We start from the raw sequence: 18,948 nt of genomic DNA, 5'->3' as shown, positions 1-18,948 counted from the left end.
TTCAAAGCTCCTTGAAAGTGGAGTCGCAGGTAGATAGGATAGTGAAGAAGGCGTTTGGTATGCTTTCCTTTATTGGTCAGAGTATTGAGTACAGGAGTTGGGAGGTCATGTTGCGGCTGTACAGGATACTGTTGGAATATTGTGTGCAATTATGGTCTCCTTCCTATTGGAAAGATGTTGTGAAACATGAAAGGGTTCAGAAAAGATTTACAAGGATGTTGCCAGGGGTGGAGGATTTGAGCTACAGGGAGAGGCTGAACAGGCTGGGGCTGTTTTCCCTGGAGCGCGGAGGCTGAGGGGTGACCTTATAGAGGTTTACAAAATTATGAGGGGCATGAATAGACAATATCTTTTCCCTGGGGTCGGGGACTCCAGAACTAGAGGGCATAGGTTTAGGATGAGAGGGGAAAGATATAAAAGAGACCTAAGGGGCAAGCTTTTCACGCAGAGGGTGGTAGGTGTATGGAATGAGCTGCCAGAGGATGTGGTGGAGGCTGGTACAATTGCAACATTTAAGAGGCATTTGGATGGGTATATGAATAGGAAGGGTTTGGAGGGATATGGGCCGGGTGCTGGCAGGTGGGACTAGATTGGGTTGGGATATCTGGTCGACATGGACAGGTTGGACCGAAGGGTCTGTTTCCATGCTGCACACCTCTATGACTCAGATTGCTGCTGTGGAGCTTGCTGGGCGCAAGCATTGGAATTAGTGGATACTTCATTTCACGAATGTCCATGCTGCAAAAGACTGTAAAACGTTTTAGGACATCTGCTTTTGGGAAGTCCTATATGAATTTAATTTTTTTTTCCTTTCTGGGGTTTACAGAGATTGGGTGGTGGGAGATTTTGCAAGGAATTGATAAAACAAGAAACATCCCGATCGCAACAAAGAGAAAATGACCATTCACAGTCCATAGGATAATAACCTGCTTCCAACACACACAAATGAGCAATAGGAAAGCAGTAAGATTCCTCACTCTGCACCTCCCAGGTAACTACGCCTCGCACTCTCATATTCAGGAATGAATCATCAATATTATGAGGCGCATTTCCACCCCTGACTGCCCACAGGATAGTCAGACTGCCTGAAGATTGGTGTGGATATTATGGGATACAATTTGTATAAAAGCTGCTCCTTCACTCACCATCTCCTCACTTGGTTTTCAGTCCCTATAGGAAGTGAACCAGCTCTGGAAGAGGAAGAGGAGACAATGTGCAGAGTGGGTGGGCTCTCTGATTGACGTCTCTCACAGTCAATCCAAATATTTCCTTATGAACGCGAATTTCCTGAAATTTGCGAAAAGGACTGGCGAAACGGAGTTGACTTTGAGCAGTAGATCAGGTAGGGATTTAAACTTGTCACTGAAGTTTATTCAGATGGGACATGTATTGCAGCTGCTGTCTCAGTTCCCCTGGTACCTGTAAATGTTTGACAGCAATTTCTAGTGTGGGCATAGTATTCTTCATCCTCGGAGGCTTCCAAACTGACAACATCAGTGTGGGATGTGTATCCTTAGATGTGTTTGACGTCAGATCAGAAGAGGAAGACCCACAACTTCCAAGGCAGTGATGAAATACAGTGATGGGTTCAGCACATGCATTGGAGACGGGATATCAGAGACAGGAACACAGGAAGGAAGGACATATGTCAGAGGGGCATAGGGAAAAGGTGCATGAGCTCCAGGACTTGCAAAACGAGTCGATGACCCAGGGCATGTCTCATTGTATGATAAGGGCCCAATGAGTTATTAACTTACAGCCCAGACTGGAGGTTCAGCTGCCCTCGGCTCCCAGTTCTGAGGGTCAACATTCACATCGTCTTATTTCTCTGCAGGGACATCTCTGTTCATTTACATCTCTTTTGAGATGTCCCTGTCCTTTCACCTCCCCAATAATGTCCTGAACCATTCATCTCTCATGGTTTCTGCCCTGGGCTGTCCAGGGGAGAATGATTTTGAGAGTGATTATGGCCATTCTCTCTCTCTGTCTCTCTCTGGGGAATACTGCGATCCAATCCAAGGTGTTGTCAATACCTTAGATAATTATACTGTCATACAACCGGAAACAGACCTGACAGTTCATCTCATCTGCACTTACTAAACACCCCAATCTGACCTCTCCCCATTTACCAACATTTGGCCCAAATCCTTCTCAACCCTTCCTATATTTATACCCATCCAGACGCTTTTTAAATGTTGTAATTCTACCAGCCTCCACCATTTCCTCTGGCAGCTCATTCCATACATGCACCACCCTCTGCATGAAAAAGTTATGCAGGTTCCTTTTAAGTCTTTCCCCTCTCACTTTAAATCTGTGTCCTCTATTTTGGATTCTCCCACGTCAGGAAAACGATCATGGCCATTCACCCTTTGTTAATTTATAAACCTGCATGAGGTCATCCCTCAGCCTCTGACACTACAGAGGAAAAGCCCAGGCCTATTCAGACTCTCCCTATAATTCAAATCCTCCAATCCCAGCAACTTCCTTGTAAATCTCTTTTGCACCCTCTCAAGTTTAACAACATCCTGTTTGCCTCTCTCTGTGAGCTGAAATGGTAACATTAGCCAAGAAAGGAAGGGATGCACCTTGTCCCTAATCAGTTGACCACCAGCTCCTTCACTTTCCCCCAGTATGGGTCATAGAGTCATAGAGATATACAACATGGAAACAGACCCTTCAGTCCAACTCGTCCATGCCGACCAGATATCCAAACCTAATCCAGTCCCATTTGCCAGCACTTCACCCATATCCCTCTAAACCCTTCCAATTCATATACCCATCCAAATGCCTTTTAATTGCTGTAATTGTACCAGCCTCCCCCCTTTCTTTGGCAGCTCATTCCATAGACGCACCACCCTGTGTGTAAAAACGTTGCCCCTTAGACCCTTTTATATCTTTCCCCTCTCATCCTGAACCTATATGCTCTCACTCTGGACTCCCCCAATCCAGGAAAAGACCATGTCTATTTATCCTATCAATGCCCTTCATGATTTTATAAACCTCTATAAACCCCTGTCTTCAATGCTCAGGGAAAACAGCCCCAGTCTATTCAGCCTCTCCCTATAGCTCAAACCTTCCAATCCTGGCAACATCCTTGTAAATCTTTTCTGAACCCTTTCAAGTTTCACAACATCCTTCCGATAGGAAGGAGACCAGAACTGCACGCAATATTCCAACAGTGGCCTAACCAATGTCCTGTACAGCCGCAACATGACCTCCCAACCCCTATACTCAATGCTCTGACCAATAAAGGAAAGCATAGCAAATGCCTTCTTCACTATCCTATCTGTGATGTCCGACTTCCTAACAATGAAAGCACGATGGGATTATCCAGTTTGAGTGTGTTCACATGGAGTATTCTCAGACCGCCATTACACATGACATGAAGGAGGAGAATTGCTTTCTATTCAGGGAACCTTGAGTGTTCTTGGGTGACCTTCAATATGATACAATTTCCTGCTTCTTTTGCTTTGCACCATATTTCTTTCTCTCGGACCCAAGAAGGAGCAGTGGAGACTGTCCTCATCTCATCAGACAGGCCTGATCATCTCATCAGTTGTGATCACCATACGTCCTGGGATTCCTGGTTCAGGGCTGCACGACATGTCTTTGAACTGATGCCCTTATCCAAGAGTGACAGAATTTGGGTGGAGCTGCTGCTCCAAAAAGTTAGGGTTTTGTATCTCTCATGTTCCTTCAGTCACATACTGTTTCTCACCTGCATCTACTGCTGATAGGGAAAAAGTGAGGCCTGCAGATGCTGGCGATCAAAGTCAAAGAGTGTGGTGCTGGAAAAGCACAGCCGATCACGCAGCATCCTAGGAGCAGGAGAATTGATGTTTCGAGCACAGGCTCTTCATCAGGAAGATGAACAGCATGTGCTCAAAACATCAATTCTCCTGCTCCTCGGATGCTGCATGATCAACTGTGCTTTTCCAGCACCACATTCTTTGACTCTATTGCTGATAGGCTCATCAGCGAACCAAACAGTATCAATCCAGAATGAGAACCAGCCAATGTTAAGCAACATTGGTGAGCAACATACTGGGCTCACTGTCAGCTGGCTCCAGGTCTAGGTCTGCATCTGCCTTGACTTCAGGGGGGATTGCCTAGACATCAGGGCATACCTCCTGCTGCTGGGAACTGGGAGGTCTTGTGGGAAAGGCAATGACTGCGATAGGAGATGACATGAAGGTGCGCTGGGGGGGTGGTGGAGAGAGGAGGGAGGTTGCAAGTGAGGCAAAGAAGGAGGCAATATTGGGAACTGGAGATTGTAAGGGAGCGAGAATAGTTTTAAATCTGTCAACAAAGTAATTCTCAACTCAAAGGAAGGCTGGAAATCTTGAAATGACTGAGGTAGTGAACTCCTCAAAATGAATATGGAATTTTTCACTTCACTGTGCATAGTTCAAGAACTGCTATGGGAACAAAATATAGAGGATGTTCATATTATGAACATGGTGTGAATTATTAATTTTAAATCTGATTGAGAGGGGAGATACAGAAAACAGGATTGTAACTGCCTGGTTACAAATTTCCAGCTTTGAGGATATTCAATGGAAATGCATGAACTTTGACCTCAATAGTCTGTTGAAGTATGTTTCGGGTGATGGCTGTTTTGTGTCAAAGTGTCTGTCAGTTATTTTGGAAAAAAAAACTCCTGTTGCTAACTATGCCAATGTAAGTACTCTGATGTTTGTGAAGTCAACGGTTCCCTCATCGTGCTTGAACTGATCAATTCAAATTGAGTATATTGATGAATTCTTCTTATTCAGCTTCAGTGTGAGTCCAAATATCCCATACACCTGCTTAAAAATGGAAGTTGTCGTTACTATGTGACAAGGTTATCCAATAAGTGAGTGGAAATGGAAAAGACACCCCTAAAAACAAAAACAAGTAATATTTGAAAATTAAAAGAAGCCCTCAGGTACAATCCCCAGGTACAATCCCCAGGTACAATCTCCAGGTACAATCCCCAGGTACAATCCCCAGGTACAATCCCCAGGTACAATCTCCAGGTACAATCCCCAGGTACAATCTCCAGGTACAATCCCCAGGTACAATCCCCAGGTACAATCTCCAGGTACAATCCCCAGGTACAATCCCCAGGTACAATCTCCAGGTACAATCCCCAGGTACAATCCCCAGGTACAATCCCCAGGTACAATCCTCAGGTACAATCCCCAGGTACAATCCCAAGGTACAATCCCCAGGTACAATCCCCAGGTACAATCCCAAGGTACAATCCCCAGGTACAATCCCCAGGTACAATCCTCAGGTACAATCCCCAGGTACAATCCCAAGGTACAATCTCCAGGTACAATCCCCAGGTACAATCTCCAGGTACAATCTCCAGGTACAATCCCCAGGTACAATCCCAAGGTACAATCCCCAGGTACAATCCTCAGGTACAATCCCCAGGTACAATCCCCAGGTACAATCTCCAGGTACAATCCCCAGGTACAATCCCAAGGTACAATCCCCAGGTACAATCCCCAGGTACAATCCCCAGGTACAATCTCCAGGTACAATCTCCAGGTACAATCCCCAGGTACAATCCCAAGGTACAATCCCCAGGTACAATCCCAAGGTACAATCTCCAGGTACAATCCCCAGGTACAATCTCCAGGTACAATCTCCAGGTACAATCCCCAGGTACAATCCCAAGGTACAATCCCCAGGTACAATCCTCAGGTACAATCCCAAGGTACAATCCCCAGGTACAATCCCAAGGTACAATCCCCAGGTACAATCTCCAGGCACAATCCCCAGGTACAATCCCCAGGTACAATCCCAAGGTACAATCCCCAGGTACAATCTCCAGGTACAATCCCAAGGTACAATCCCCAGGTACAATCCCAAGGTACAATCTCCAGGTACAATCCCCAGGTACAATCTCCAGGTACAATCTCCAGGTACAATCTCCAGGTACAATCTCCAGGTACAATCCCAAGGTACAATCCCCAGGTACAATCCCCAGGTACAATCCCCAGGTACAATCCCCAGGTACAATCTCCAGGTACAATCCCCAGGTACAATCCCCAGGTACAATCCCCAGGTACAATCCCCAGGTACAATCCCCAGGTACAATCTCCCTTACAACCTCTTGAAGAAATTATTTTGCCAAGGGTTGGTTCAAAGAGGCAGAGCTGGCTGGAGGATATGAATGACCCAGTCGTGTACCATTGCCTGACAATGCCTTTGTTGAGTGTCTCATACCAAAACCAGAAGTTTGATGGTCTCTAACAATAGAGGCATAGAATACAAAAACTAAGAGGTCTTGCTATACGGATACAGAACAGTTCGCACCACTGTGATGATAGTTTCCAATTCTGGACACCAGAAGTATGTAAAGGCTTTGTTGAGGATTCAGAAGATATTTACTACAATAACTCCAGAGCTTCCTTTGTGTGATTACACAATTGTTTATATCCCTTTGTCTGAGGTGTGTTCTAGTCAATTAACTAAACAGCATGTGTGTGTCCTACCTAATTAGTTATACTTATTTCTCAATCAGACCTAAACTTCTAACGAGATATTGTGACAACAGGAGCAAGTCGCTCTACACCCACTCCCAGTCTTGAAGAAGGGTTACACCTGAAACGTTGACTTCTCCACCTCCTGATGCTATCTGGCTGATGCTGTGTTCTTCCAGCCTCCTGCCTGTCCATTCTGTTTACAGCCCAGCTGGAAACCAGCACATGATTGTGAGGACACCATGATTAAAGCATCTTCAACCAATAATAGTGAGTGGATGATCAAACCCTTGTGCTTTGGTAGCATTAGTATCTGATTCCCCATACAGAAGAATAGCAGACTGGTACTCACTGTGGAACAGGCTGAGGAGTCAGCTTCTTCAGCAAAGAAGGAGAGGGAATTGGAGGAAATCATGTTTCCTTTTCCTGTTTTACAGAAGGATTGCTCTGTACTACACCAGAAAATGCAGAGAGGATAGACACCGCAGAGAGATCCTGACCATCACCCAAGGAACGACTGCACAACTGTGGGAAGACATCTGGTTTCTTTGCAGTATTGCTCAACACAGAAAAGATTAGGCAGTGAGACTATCATCTAGAAATTGGTTAGGTTGGGGGAGCTTTGACACATCATCAGATCTGAAACTGGTCAGTGATGTGGAGCCTTCCATCAGAACTAACCTTTCTGAAGGTTTGGCTATGGGTGATCAGTCAGGGTGAGGTTGGGAAGAAGTGTGAGGGGCTTGAAATGTGGTGAGAGCTTCAATCATTCATCAAGCTTCATAAAGCATGGACTTAATCCTACAGGTGAGAAGGTGTTCATGTGCAAGGTATGTGTGTAAGACTCCATAGGCTTATAAGAACCCCAATGATACAAGATTCATCCATTGTACAACTATTAGATTAGATTAGGTTACATTACAGTGTGGAAACAGGCCCTTCGGCCCAACAAGTCCACACCGACCTGCCGAAGCGCAACCCACCCATACCCCTACATTTACCCCTTACCTAACACTACGGGCAATTTAGTATGGCCAATTCACCTGACCTGCACATCTTTGGACGGTGGGAGGAAACCGGAGCACCCGGAGGAAACCCACGCAGACACGGGGCACTGACATAAATTCGACAGGCACTTTATGGAGGAGAAATTGTTCAAGTGTGTGGTGTGTGACCGAGCATTTGCATAATCATCAACACTTGTGAATCACCAACACACCCACACAGGAGAGAAACCCTTCAAGTGTGCAGTTTGTAACAGAAGGTTTGCACAATCATCAGGTTTGGTGATTCACCGGCGCATTCACACAGGTGAGAAACCATTCATGTGCGAATTGTGTGGCAAGTCATTCAGACAATCATCAAATCTCCACGTACATCAATGCATTCACACTGGTGAGAAGCCATACAAATGTGAGGTATGCAACAAATCATTCTCGTATTCTTCACAACTCCGCATTCACCAACGTATCCACACAAGGGAGAAACCATTCACCTGCAAGATGTGCAAAAAATCATTCTCAAACTCATCATCTCTCTATGTACACCATCGCATTCACACAGGTGAGAAGTTATTCATATGTCATGTGTGCAATAAATCCTTCTCAAAGTCATGGTGCCTCCGTGAACACCGACGCATTCACACTGGAGAGAAACCATTCATCTGCCTCGTGTGCAATAAATAATTTGCACAGTTATCATCCCTCCATGTACATGAACGTATTCATACCGAGGAGAAATTGGTCAAGTGTGAGGTGCGTGACAAAACCTTCACCCAGTTAGGGAATCTTCTGGTCCATCAGATGATCCATATAGGGGAGAAACCCTTTCAGTGTGAGGTTTGTGATAAAGCTTTTATATCATCTTAGAGCCTCCTGAGACACCAGAGGTTTCACACAGGGGAGAAACCATTTAAGTGCGAGGTGTGCAACCGAGCCTTCAACCAGTCGTCAAATCTCTGTGCACATCAACGCATTCACACAGGGGAGAAACCATTCAGATGTGAGGAGTGCAACGAATCCTTCTCAAGGTCATCCAAACTTCTGCTTCATCAGAGGATCACACAAAGGAGTAACCTTTCAGGTGTGAGATTTGTGATAAAACTTTCTTGGTTCTTTGACCCTTGGGGGAACCAAAGAATTCATAAAGCAGCAGAGAACCTCTTCATGTCCCATTGTTATGACAAGATTTTCATCCAAATCTCCAACCTTTTGAAGCATCAATGGATCACATTATGCCTAAAGCAGAGAAATATTGAGTCTATCAATCATCATGCAGAGTTAAAAGAGATTGGATGATTCGCCTAGCTTGGAGCTAGAGGAAGAAATTCCCAGTGTAACCCATAAAGTGAGTACTCCTGGGGTTAAAGATGATACAGCTGAGAAAATGAAAAGGAAGCAGCATGATGGAACATCATGGAACTGTAACTCTGTGGAGAGTGCAGTATGTGGTAGGTAACACTTCTAGGTTTAAAGTATAACTTGCTAACAAAAGGAAATAGCATTTCATTGACAGTACTTTTGTTTTGCCATTTGATACAGTAAAAGCTTGAAATGTGAAATCTTGTGTCATTCTTTCAGCTATGAAGTAGAAATTAGAATTTCTCTTCAAATGTTACTGCAGATCAAATAATTAGAAGGGATCTAATATTTCTCAATGGCACTCAATATGAAAATCCTCAGGTTTTAATGATAGGATCCTGGTTCTTCCCAATAGATATTAATGATCTAGGCATTGGGATACATGGCATTTAAAATACCTGGACTTAAATTGTTGTGAACTATGAGGAATAAGGTTAAGAACTTAACATGGACATAGACTAGCTGGTGGAATGGGCATATAGTGGCAAAAGATGATTGGCGGTTGAGACAAAAAGTTGGGGGTTATTTTTGCATTCCAGGATGATCTTGTAATAGTAAGGATGAACACCTTGCCAAGACCTTCCCTACGCCTCCACTTCTCAACATTAAACAACCAGCAAACCTTAAACAGACCATTATTCGCAGCAAACTGCCCAGCCTTGAGGGCAACATCAACCACAACACCATACAGCCCTGTCATGGCAACCACTACAAGACGTGTTAGAGTGTCAACATGGAAACCACTATTACACATGGGGACACCACCCGCCATGTACGCAGCAAGTACTCATTGCAATTCAGCCAACATTGTCTATCTCATATGCTGCAGTCAAGGATGCCCCGAGGCATGGTACACTGGCGAGACTAAGCAGATGCTACAACAGCGGATGAATGGACACTCCACAACTATTACCAAGCAGGGGTGTTCCCTTCCATTCAGGGAACACTTCAGCGATCAGGGGCATTCACCCTCGGGTCTTCAAGTGACTATCCTCCAAGGCGAACGTTGGGATACACAACAACGCAAAGTGGTCAAGCAGACACTGACAGTCAAGTTCAGTACCCATCAAAGTGGCCTCAACCAAGACCCTGGCTCATGTCTCACTACAGGTGATCCCACTACACACTCTCTCTCACTCACACACATATAGACCCTCTCTCATACACATGCTCTCTCACATACACACACACATACACACACAAAACACCCCCACACTCACACCCATGAACACACCCTCTCATAGGCTTTTACTCACACACACACTTGTGCATGCACACATGCAAACACACTCTCTCACACGCACTCACATGCACATACATTCTCACTCTCACTCACGCATGCTCGCACACATATAAGTCTATGGGGAGAATTTACATTTGCAGAATTATATTTGCAGATGCATTTTATTTTGCAGGCAGTCAATCTATGTAATATTTAATAAATTCCACTTTGGAAATGGAACCAGTCTGACTCAAGATTGGGATACAGACACACTATAACCTCACAATTTTAATGCACCTGAAATGTCACCTTTATTAAAATAAAACCTTATGTATTCTTGAAAATATGACTAAAAAGAAGTTGTGGGATTTACATATTAATGAACCAAAACCTGCAGCCCATTCTAAAAGATGAAAGACTTAACAGCAATCTAGGTTTGTTCAATAAATCATTTCAGTTGCATTACACTGTAATCTTTTGCTATAAATTCTGTGTTTTATGGTCCTGCTCCACAGCTACCTGATGAAGGAGCAGGGCTCTGAAAGCTAGTGCTTTCAGATAAACCTATTGAACTCTCACCTGGTGATGCTGATTTTTAACTTTGTCCACCCCACATTTTGTAATAGTAAGCAGTTTTAACAGATGGGGAATTGGACTCCATCATGCTTTATGTGATCCAGCCATATCTAATACTGGATGTTAAAACAGTTGTTACCACAATCGTTCAAGCCTGCATTTACTCTGTTAAAGGAGAAATGAAGGCTGCATCTGGGGAAATGGCCAGGGTGAGAGAGGGAATTATCTTATTGTGGACATAGGGATCACACATGGAGGTGAGGGTGGGGTTGACGAAAACAGTTGCTGCAGAAATGTTGTGGTCAAGAGAATCACAGGCCAAGACAGTTTGGATTTTGAGAGTGCAGTTGCCAATGAATAGAGGAATAGTTTTTTGCCAGGGAGGAATATAGAAGTAAGTATAGTTCGAATGTTTAAGGGAACATGGAAATGATTGATACAATGAGAAGAGTGAGGCCAGGTGAGACAGCAAGGTTAAGGAGATGGCCAGGAATCACTGAAGAGTCAAGACTGGTCTCCTACCTATCGGAAAGATGTTATGAAACTTGAAAAGATGCAGAAAAGATTTACAAGGATGTTACCAGGGTTGGAGGATTTGAACTATAGGGAGAGGCTGAACAGGCTGGGGCTCATTTCCCTGGAGTGCGGAGGCTGAGGGGTGACCTTATAGAGGTTTACAAAATTATGAGGGGCATGGATAGGATAAATAGACAAAGTCTGTTCCCTGGGGTCAGGGAGTCCAGAACTAGAGGGCATAGGTTTAGGGTGAGAGGGGAAAGATATAAAAGAGACCTAAGGGGCAACTTTTTCACACAGAGGGTGGTACATGTATGGAATGAGCTGCCAGAGGATGTGGTGGAGCCTGGTACAATTGCAACATTTAAGAGGCATTTGGATGGGTATATGAATAGGAAGGGTTTGGAGGGATATGGGCCGGGTGCTGGCAGGTGGGACTAGATTGGGTTGGGATACCTGGTCAGCATGGACAGGTTGGACCGAAGGGTCTGTTTCCATGCTGTACATCTCTATGACTCTATGACTCTAGTGACAACATCATTGGATGGTAGGTTTGGAGAATGATCTGTGCAAATGGAGTCCTCCAGAAATGGTGCATCTAGTGATGGGGAGATACACTGTCACCCATCAGGTTGTAGAAGAGAAAGACAGTCCTCTATGCACAGTGAATTTGTTTTCTTCTTCTTAGATCCAAAAGTGCTGTTACAAAAGGGCTTTTTCATCTATTAATCACCACCAGTAAATCTTCCATGTTTTCCAATTGATTAATTAACATGCTAAGCTCGTGCTGAGGGCAATGCAGACAATCAAAGGGGTAAGGGTCTAATTCAAAATGGAAGGGGAGAATTCCTCAACTGAATTTTATATATTATCAGTTGACATTTCAAAGTAGTGATTGTGCTTGGGGTGTTGGGTAAACTGAAGTCAGAATTTGTCTGGGAAGTGAAGGTGAGATTGTAATGGTGCTCAGCTTGAGAGAAGTATTACATTGATTTGTGTCACTGGAAAGCAAGTGACAGAATGAGAAGGGGCTGAGTGGGAACTGTTTAGATTGTTTGATCAATTCAAACAGTAAGTTCCTTCACTGTCACAGAATGTGACAACATTGAGAGAAGAGGCTTTGAGATTTGTTTCTAAACCAAATTTTGCTCCACCCCAGCTGAGACTTGACCCACAATTCTTGCTTTATCCATTAAGTCACTGCTGTACAAAGTGGAGGCTTGGTGATTGTAACTTGATCCTTTGTCTCTGTAATCTCCTCAAAATTTGATGCCTTTTTCTGGAATGGCCCTTTCTTTTCAAACACAATCTGATTGGATCAATTCCAGGAATAAAATGACAGGAATGGACTTTGCGTTTTCTGTGTCAGTATGAATTTTGCAAAGTATCAATTGTATGTGAAGAACAATTGTCTTTCTAGATGTTTCCTTGCTTGCCATAGAGTCATAGAGATGTAGCCTCCGACGCTCTTAGCCTCCGACGCTCCAGGGAAAACAGCCCCAGCCTGTTCAGCCTCTCCCTATAGCTCAAATCCTCCAACCCTGGCAACATCCTTGTAAATCTTTTCTGAACCCTTTCAAGTTTCACATCTTTCTGATAGGAAGGAGACCAGAATATTCCAACAGTGGCCTAAGTAGTTTGGTTTAAATAAAAGAAATTAATTTATCGTGAGTTATAATCTATACAAAGCAATTGATAAAGCAACAGGAAATTAGATCACAAGATTTTGCTTAAAACAGCTTTAAATAAACAAAATAACAAAACAATTGAAAATCATAGCAGTGTTATGGAGTAGAAGCTGGTCATTCAATCCATGCATGCAATCTTCAAATGAACACTACTACCTAGTGCCAATCACATGCTTTTTCTACATATTCTTGTGCATTATTGTTTTCCAAATAATCACCTAATGCTCTCTGAAATGCCTTACCTAAACTCACCTGCACCATACTTCCAGGCAGTGCATTCAATACCCAACTACATCCTATGTGAAAAAGATTTTTCTCTTTGTACATCATGTTAACCCTATTGTTCTTGTTTCTTTTATAAGCAGAAACAGCTTCACACTATTTCCAGTTCTCTTATAATTTTGAAAATTTCAATCAAATCTCCACTCAGCCTTCTCTCCAAGGAAGTACATTGTAAAATAGGGCTGAGTTAGCCTGGTTTTGTCAAGGGTAAGTCATGCCTGATAAATCTGTTATAATTCTTTGAGGAGGTAATGAACAAGTTAGACAAAAGAGAGCTCGTGAATGTGACTTATTTGGATTTCCCAAAGGCCTTTGACACGATACCACACGGGAGTCTTTTCAATAAGGTAGGAGCCCATGCTGTTCGTGGTACTGTATTGGCAAGGATTGGCTGGTTGGCAGAATGCAGAGAGTGGTGACAGCCAGTGACTTGTGGAGTTCTGCAGGGGTCAGTGTTGGGATCACAATTATTCACGTTATACATTAACGATCTGGATGAAGTAACTGAGGGTATTATTGCTAAGTTTGCAAGTGACACAAAGATAGGTGAGAGATAGATAGTGTTGAGGAAGCTTAAGGACTTGGATAAATTAGAAGAGTGGGCTAAGAAGTGGCAGATGGAAAACAATATGGGATATTGTGCAGTTATGCACTTTGGTCAGAACAATAGATGCGTTGGTTATTTTCTAAATAGGAAAAGGCTTCAAAAGGGGATTTGGGAATCCTAGGTCAGGATTCTCTTCAGGTTATCCTGTAGGTTCAGTTAGCAGTTCAGAAGTCAAATGCAATATTGGCATTCTTTTAAAGAGGGCTAGAATACAACAGCAGATATGTATGGCTGAGGTTTTATAAGACTCTAGTCATACCACATTTGGAATACTGTGAACAGTTTTGGGCCCCATATCTAAGGCCTGGGAAGGGGTCCAGAGGAGATTTATAAGAATTATCCTGGGAATGATGGACTTGTATGTGCGGAGTGGTTGTAGATTCTGGATTTGCACTCGATGGAGTTTAGAAGGATGAGGGCAGTTCTGAAACTTAGAGAATAGAAAGGCCTGGGGAAGATTTTCAACTAGTAGGAGAAACTACGATTCGAGTGTACAGCCTCAGAGTGAAGGGATGACCATTCAGAACTGAGATGACGAGGAATTAATTTAAAATTCTTATGAGTAATACTTAATGTGGTTTAAATATAGAAACATAGAGCATGATCTCCAGTTTTGGCTGTATGAGATTTAACAAATCAGGACTATGGATAGTCAATATTACAAAGTTTATTGAAGGAATTGTCTCAATCAAAAACTTCAGAAAATTATGTTTTACAGCTTTAGCCGGTTGCACAGTCTGGTAAATTGTGAATCACCCTTCTCTCAGGTCTCTGGCCTCTATCTTACAGTGTCTCATTAGATTACATTACATTACAGTGTGGAAACAGGCCCTTCGGCCCAACAAGTCCACACCGACCCGCCGAAGCGAAACCCACCCATACCCCTACATTTACCCCTTACCTAACACTACGGGCAATTTAGCATGGCCAATTCACCTGACCCTGCACATTTTTGGACTGTGGGAGGAAACCGGAGCACCCGGAGGAAACCCACGCAGACACGGGGAGAACGTGCAAACTCCACACAGTCAGTCGCCTGAGGCGGGAATTGAACCCGGGTCTCAGGCGCTGTGAGGCAGCAGTGCTAACCACTGTGCCACCGTGCCGCCCAACAGTCTCACACAGATTGTTCACACTTTGGATTCTCCAATATCTGACAGTACTGAGACATTGTTACAGCACCGTTTAATTAAACCCCAGGGAGACCATCATGCCAGAATCAGGCAATACAGAAATTGATTTTAGCTGTTTCTGGGTAAACCTGTTTGTTTCCAACTTTCATTAATTTGCATTGTTTTAAACAGAGAGGCTTATGGGTGTGGTTAATGCTGTGAAGGTTTAGTTTTCAAACATAATATCAGAAAGTTGTTCTGGAACAATGATCAAAATTAATTTGAATTTCAACTAATGTTCGATGTGGTAAAATGGTAACTTAATGTACATACAATGATATTGATGTTAGAAGCCACAATACAAAAAAGGTTTTTATCCAAGAATTCCATTTCATTAGAAAAAAGTACTGTATGCAATATTTTTTGAAAGTTGCTCCAAATATGTAGCCCATGGACAAAACTATCACATTGGAACAAAGCACTGTAGATTGTTTTCAGTCTTTCCCAATTTTTTGCTGTCCATTCACAGCAGTGCACAGTCTGTGAACTGTTCAGCTCTTCTGATGGCACGTATTTGATTAGGTTAGATTCCCCTCAGCGTGGAAACAGGCCCTTCGGCCCAACCAGTCCACACAGACCCATTTCCCTCTGACTAATGCGCCTCACACTATGGGCAATTTAACTTGGCCAATTCACCTGACCTGCATATCTTTGGACTGTGGGAGGAAACCCTCACAGACACTGGGAGAGTGTGCAAACTCCACACAGACAGTCACCTGAGATTGGAATCAAACCTGGGACTCTGGTGCTGTGAGATAGCAGTGCTAACCACTGGGACACTGTGCCATGAGTTGTCATTGACTCTTCATCTGGTACTTGCTGGTGCCTGAGATGACATTTGTCTTTCTGAGGAATATAATTGATTTGGTAGCTCCATGACAGCAGCTGATGGAATTTAAATTCAATGAATAAATCTGGAAATGAAACCTAGTCTCAATAATGCTGGCTATGAAGCTACAATCAATTTTTGAAACAAAAACTATTTGGTTCTGTAAAAACTACATCTTTTTATTTTTATGTGATTTAAAACTGTGGAATGAAATAAGAAAGAACTGTTTCAAAATATATTTGAAATTAAGTCATTTGATACCAATTGTGAATGCTGTAAGTTTAAAGTGAGAGGAGAAAGATTTTAAAAAGGACATGAGGGCAACGTTTTTATTCGTGTGTGAAATGAATTGCTAGAGGGATTGATGTGTGCAGGTGTAGTTACACATTTAAAACACATTTATAGGATATGAATAAGAAATCTTTGGAGGGATATGGGCCAAACGCAGGCAAGTGTGACTGGCTTAATTTGGAAAACCTAGTTGGCATGGATGATTGGACCAAAAGGTCTGTTTCAATGGTGTATGACTCTATGATTCTATGAGTGTGGGTTCCAGCAATACGCTGGCAAATTGGTGCAGACATGTTGTTACAAGTGAAGTTGACTAGTTTGTGGACTAGTGGCCGGTTATCAATGATAAAGATCCTCTGCCTCCAACAACCATATGAGTGGTTGTCAGGTAGCTGAGCAGCCTGGGCTGTGAATGAAACAGACCAGAAATCAGCAGGTCTGCAGCAGCTATCTCAGAATACAACAGGACCTTAATCAGATGGGCCAATAGGCTGAGAGTGGCAGATGAATTTCATTTCGATAAATTTGAGGTGTTGCATTTTTGGTAAGGCAAACCAGGCAGACCTTGTACAGTTAATCGTAGGACCCTGAGAAGTGTTCCTGAACAAAGAGACCTAGGGATGCAGGTGCATAGCTCCTTGAAAGTGGAGTTATAGGTAGATAGGGTGATCAAGAAGGCATGTGGTATGCTTGCCTTTATTGGTCAATTCATTGAGTGTAGGAGTTGAGATGTCATATTGCGGCTGTACAGGACGTTGGTGAGGCCAGTTTTAGAATACTACATTTAATTCTGGATTGAATTAGGAAAGATGTTGAGGAGAAAGTGAGGTCTGCAGATGCTGGAGATCAGAGCTGAAAATGTGTTGCTGGAAAAGCGCAGCAGGTCAGGCAGCATCCAGGGAACAGGAGAATCGACGTTTCGGGCATAAGCCCTTCTTCAGTTAGGAAAGATGTTGTTAAACTTGAAAATGTCCAGAAAAGATTTACAAGAATGTTCCCAGGACTGGAGGGTTTGAGTTTTTGGGAGAGACTGAATAGCCCCCTGGGGCTTTTTTCCCTGGAGTGTCAGAGTCTGAGGGGTGATCTTACATAGGTTTATAAAATCATAAGGGGCATGGATAGGGTGAATAGCCAAGGTCTTTTTCCCAGAGTAGGGAGGTCCAAACCTAGAGGGCATAGGGTTATGGTGAGATGGTAAAGCCGGAAGCTGGTACAATTGTGTCATTTAAAAGGCATCTGAATGAGTACATGAATAGAAAAGATGCAGAAGGATATGGGCCAGATGCTGGCAAATAGGACTAGATCAGTTTAGGATATGGAAGGATTAGATTGTAGGGTCTGTTAGCATGCTGTCTAACTCTATGATTCTGAAGCTCTCATTCTCAGTTTTCTGTCATAAGCCAGAAGAAAACAGATTATTGTTCCTTCAGCAGATCCTGCAAGTTGGGTCTTTCAATTGGAGAGACCTGTCGGATGTCAAACAGATACCTTTTGCAAACCTATAGAAGCATTTGGAATAAAGGAGGGTCAAGGAAAGACTTCAGATTAGCAAGGCCCAACCCAATGGATCTTGTGAACAAAATGTGTTATGAAGGTGTAAGCGGTACTGTGCCTCGAAGAGAGTCAAAAACTAGCAGAACTACCTGACACAGTACCAAGTGTTCTTAACAAGGTAACAATGTAACATTTGGTCGAACAGCTAGAGTAGCTGGGTTGCCTGGAGACAAAAAAAAACTAATTCAAATTTGGCCAATCAGTTTACATTATGTCTCAAGATGCTAAACCCCAATCAAGTTTGAATTTAATATTTTGACAATATTAACACCAATGAAATGATCCGATGCTTTGGGGTATAAACAAAATTGAACAGTTGAGGGAAGAATTGCCAAAAGACCAACAGATGTATGACTGCTAGTAAGAACTCTCTGAGAGGTACCTGATCTGGAGAAGGAATATGCACAGGAAAAAAAACATCAACAGCAATATTTTTTGGTACATCTTAATCTGGGGTTTTATCGGACCAGTATTGTAGGGAGGGAGGTAAAAGATAGGTTAGAGAAAGAAGTTGTAGGTAGTTGTTAGGTTAATATTCTCTGTTAGACTTAAAGAATAAAGTTCTTAAATATTTTTATAGTTTAAATAGTGACTTTGGGGATAGTTCTTTGCCTCTCGAATTTTAACAGATTACAGCATGGGGTGAATCTTTTCTGTGTTGCTGATTTAAATTAGCAGAGGGGTTTACTCCATGTCGTAGCAAACTACAGAACAGTTTTTCCATTGACAAATGATTTTTTTCTTCCCCTGTTTATGTTCACCTGAGTGTAAGGGGGAGTTTATAAGGGGTATGCAGTCTGAATTAGTCGATCACTTATTTGAATTGTTTACCTGTTGCTAGATCTAATTGCCTGTAATGAATCTTTATTTTAAGTACAGAAATCTTGTCTGTGCTTTGTATCAACCTGGGTCTGAAAATCAAGTTGTTTGGAAATTTTATTTTAAAAATGTTAACTTTTATGCTGGCTCAGAAACACTGGGCTTGATTTCCAATGTACTATCACAGTGAGTCGTGACAGCTTATTAATGTCCCTTCAGGAGTGACATGTGGTATCCTTTCCAGGTCTGGCCTACAGGTAACTCCAGGCCCATAACAACACTGGTGACTCTTAACTGACCTCTGAAATAGCCTTAGAAGCCAATCAGTTCAAGGGCAATAAGGGATGAGCCACAAATGTTGCCATGCCAGCCATTCCCACATCCCATGAAAGAATAAAGGATTTGTTGCAGCTGATCTATCGAATTTGTTTGAAAATAGTTGACCTTTAGGACTGATCGTTACTCAGCTCCTTGTTCAGTTGGTGAAATGCCTCATGAGCTGTATGCCATGAAAGAGCACCTGTGCTAGTTGCAGCTATGAGCACTTGTCACTCAC

General features: G+C 42.9%; 1 pseudogene across 1 annotated transcript; it reads left to right on the top strand.

The window, feature by feature from the left end:
• Positions 1-1,251: 1,251 nt before the first annotated feature.
• On the top strand, positions 1,252-10,825 carry LOC122541655 (uncharacterized; annotated as a pseudogene). The gene is made up of 3 exons (XR_006309637.2): positions 1,252-1,342; positions 6,518-6,746; positions 6,914-10,825. The product of XR_006309637.2 is annotated as an uncharacterized LOC122541655 (transcript).
• The last annotated feature ends 8,123 nt before the right edge of the window (positions 10,826-18,948 follow it).

Source organism: Chiloscyllium plagiosum, unplaced genomic scaffold, assembly GCF_037043375.1.
Source record: "Chiloscyllium plagiosum isolate Xiang-an unplaced genomic scaffold, Cpla_swu_hap1 HiC_scaffold_35, whole genome shotgun sequence".
Taxonomy (NCBI): domain Eukaryota; kingdom Metazoa; phylum Chordata; class Chondrichthyes; order Orectolobiformes; family Hemiscylliidae; genus Chiloscyllium; species Chiloscyllium plagiosum.
The sequence above is the reverse complement of the archived record's forward strand: the minus strand, read 5'-3'. Positions and strand labels throughout refer to the sequence as shown.